Genomic DNA, 2,418 nt, shown 5'->3' with positions numbered 1-2,418 from the left:
GCTCTTCAGCTCAAGGCTAGCGCTCTACCACTTGAGCCACAGTGCCACTTCTGGCTTTTTTTCTTTTTGCTTATGTGGTACTGGGGAATCGAATCCAGGGCCTCATGCATGCAAGGCAAGCACTCTACCACTGAGCCACCTTCCCAGCCCCTGAGAGATTCTTATCTCTAGTTAACCAGCAAAAAGCCAGAAGTAGAAGTGTGGCTTAAGTGGTAGAGTGGTAACCTTGAGCAAAAAAGCCAAGGAGAACAAGAGACCCTGAGTTCAAGCCCCAGAGCTGACACACACAGCAACAGGCTCTGGTAGCTCATGCCTGTAATCCTAGTTACTCAGAAGACCCATTGTAACAATGAGATGTACAAGACACTGGAAAATGAACCTTACAACTTTTGGGCGGGTGGGAGAGTATTAGGGAAGAGGGGGAGGGAAGGGATGGTAGGGGAAAAACAAAGGAGGTAACAATGTTCGGTAGGAAATCATGTGTTCTCATTACTTATGTAACTGTAACCCCTCTGTACAGTATCTTTACAATAATATAATCTATGTACCTATAAACAAAGACAGATCTGATGAACACAGTTCAAAGCCAGTCTGAAAGGAAAGTCTGAGACTTATCTCCCACTAATAAATGACCAAAAACTGAAAGTGGAGCTGTGGTTCAAGTGATAGACTGGTAAACCTTGAATGAAAAAAGCTCAGGGGGCAGCACTCAGGCCCTGAGTTCAAGCCCCAGGGCAGGCACACACAGAAAAAAAAAATTTATCTACTGGCCTTTGAATTATTTGTGCTTTTCATCTTAACATTTTTTTATTCACCTAAAGCATTGAAGTTATTAAGCTGAAAAAATTCTGTATTGAACATTTTTCATAGTTTTATCTTTATTACAGATTAATCAGGGCAAGATAAACAGATCCATTGAACACTGTCCCCTTCTAAGTAATCATTTGACTTTTGTTATTTTAAGTCCTTGCTTTGTCAGTTTGGTCATAACAGTAATCTCCAAGTATGATTAAATTCTTTTTAGTTAAGTACAGAACAACTCAGTTTTCACCCAAGAAAAATCTTACATTTTAGGAGAGTAGTTACTAAATCTTCAGAAATGTCCTAGAGCAAGTACTGAAGGAAGGCAAGCATCAGTGCTCTTATCAAACTATGCTTGACCCCATTCTTGTTCTCGTAACACGTTGCGTTTGATTTTCCCGGTGATTGTCTTTGGGAGTTCTTTAACAAATTCCACCTAATTAACAGAAGAACATATGAAACCTTAGATTCCACTTTGATTTCTTCCAACTCTCAATGTTGTGAGCACCAGAAACTGTTATGTTCATATAGGAAGGACAATAGTACATGACATTCCAGTATGCTGTGTGTGTGGGGGGGGGCTGGGGTTTGGACTCAAGGTCTTAGTCTCATTCAGTTTTCTGGGTGATCTTGCACTCTTACCACTTGCGTCACACCTCTCTGTTCTATTGTGATTTTGGAGTTCACGTGGACTTTTCAGCCCAGGATGGCTTTCAGCAGAGATTGTCCAGACCCCAGCCTCCTGAGGGGGCCAGGATTACAGGTGTGAGCCAGTCATCATAATGATTTTTAGTGCAAACTCCTGCTTTGCTAGACGAGCAGAGAATAATCCCTTGGCTTCTCCCTAGGCCTCTTCTGCTCCAGAGAAATAGAGGTTAGACTTAAAATTTCAAGAAGTTCCTGGCATTGGAGGGTGTGTGTGTGTGTGTGTGTGTGTGTGTGTGTGTGTGTGTGTGTGTGTTATTCTAGGTCTTGAACTCAGGTGTGTGTGTGTGTGTGTGTGTGTGTTATTCTAGGTCTTGAACTCAGGGCCTAGGTGCTATTCCTTAGCTCAAGGCTGGTGCTTTATCCCTGGTGCCACCCCTGTACTTACAGTTTTTGCTGGTTTTGGAAATAAGATTCTCATGGACTTTCCTACCTGGGCTGGATAGAACCATGATTCTCCAATAACAGTGTCTGGAATAGCTAGGATTAGAGTCATGAGCCAATGGCACCCAGACCATTGAAGGCTCTGAGAAGATTTTAAAGATAATTTGGAGTATATACAGCTTTCTTGTACCCTGAGTTGATCATAAAATCATGTCTATTTTTCCTTTTCTCTAAATGAGTATATGTGTTTATAATGCATTCAAACTTATTTTCTGAAAAATCTAAATGTTACTCATTCAGTTTAATGGAGAAATTGTTAAAATGGTTCATATGTTAAAAAATAAATTATCACTGGGTACAGGTGGCTGAGGATCACCAATTATCTACCAATTATCTACAGTTAAATACCAAAAAGCTGGAAGTGGAGTTGTGGCTTAAGTGGTAGAGTGCTATCCTTGAGCAAAACAGCTCAAGGACAGCCCCCAGGCCCTGAGTTCAAGCCCAGGACTCTCTCTCTCTCTCTCTCTC

The 2,418-nt window shown here is 41.5% G+C and overlaps 1 protein-coding gene across 1 annotated transcript in view; it reads right to left on the bottom strand.

Annotated features, from left to right (window-relative positions):
• LOC105982204 (acyl-coenzyme A synthetase ACSM4, mitochondrial) overlaps positions 1-2,418 on the bottom strand; it is a 35,112-nt gene that overhangs the window by 436 nt on the left and 32,258 nt on the right. The window lies entirely within an intron of this gene.

The sequence above is a fragment of the Dipodomys ordii genome, unplaced genomic scaffold, assembly GCF_000151885.1.
Source record: "Dipodomys ordii isolate 6190 unplaced genomic scaffold, Dord_2.0 Scaffold14, whole genome shotgun sequence".
Lineage (NCBI taxonomy): Eukaryota > Metazoa > Chordata > Mammalia > Rodentia > Heteromyidae > Dipodomys > Dipodomys ordii.
This window is presented reverse-complemented; position numbering and strand designations above follow the sequence as displayed.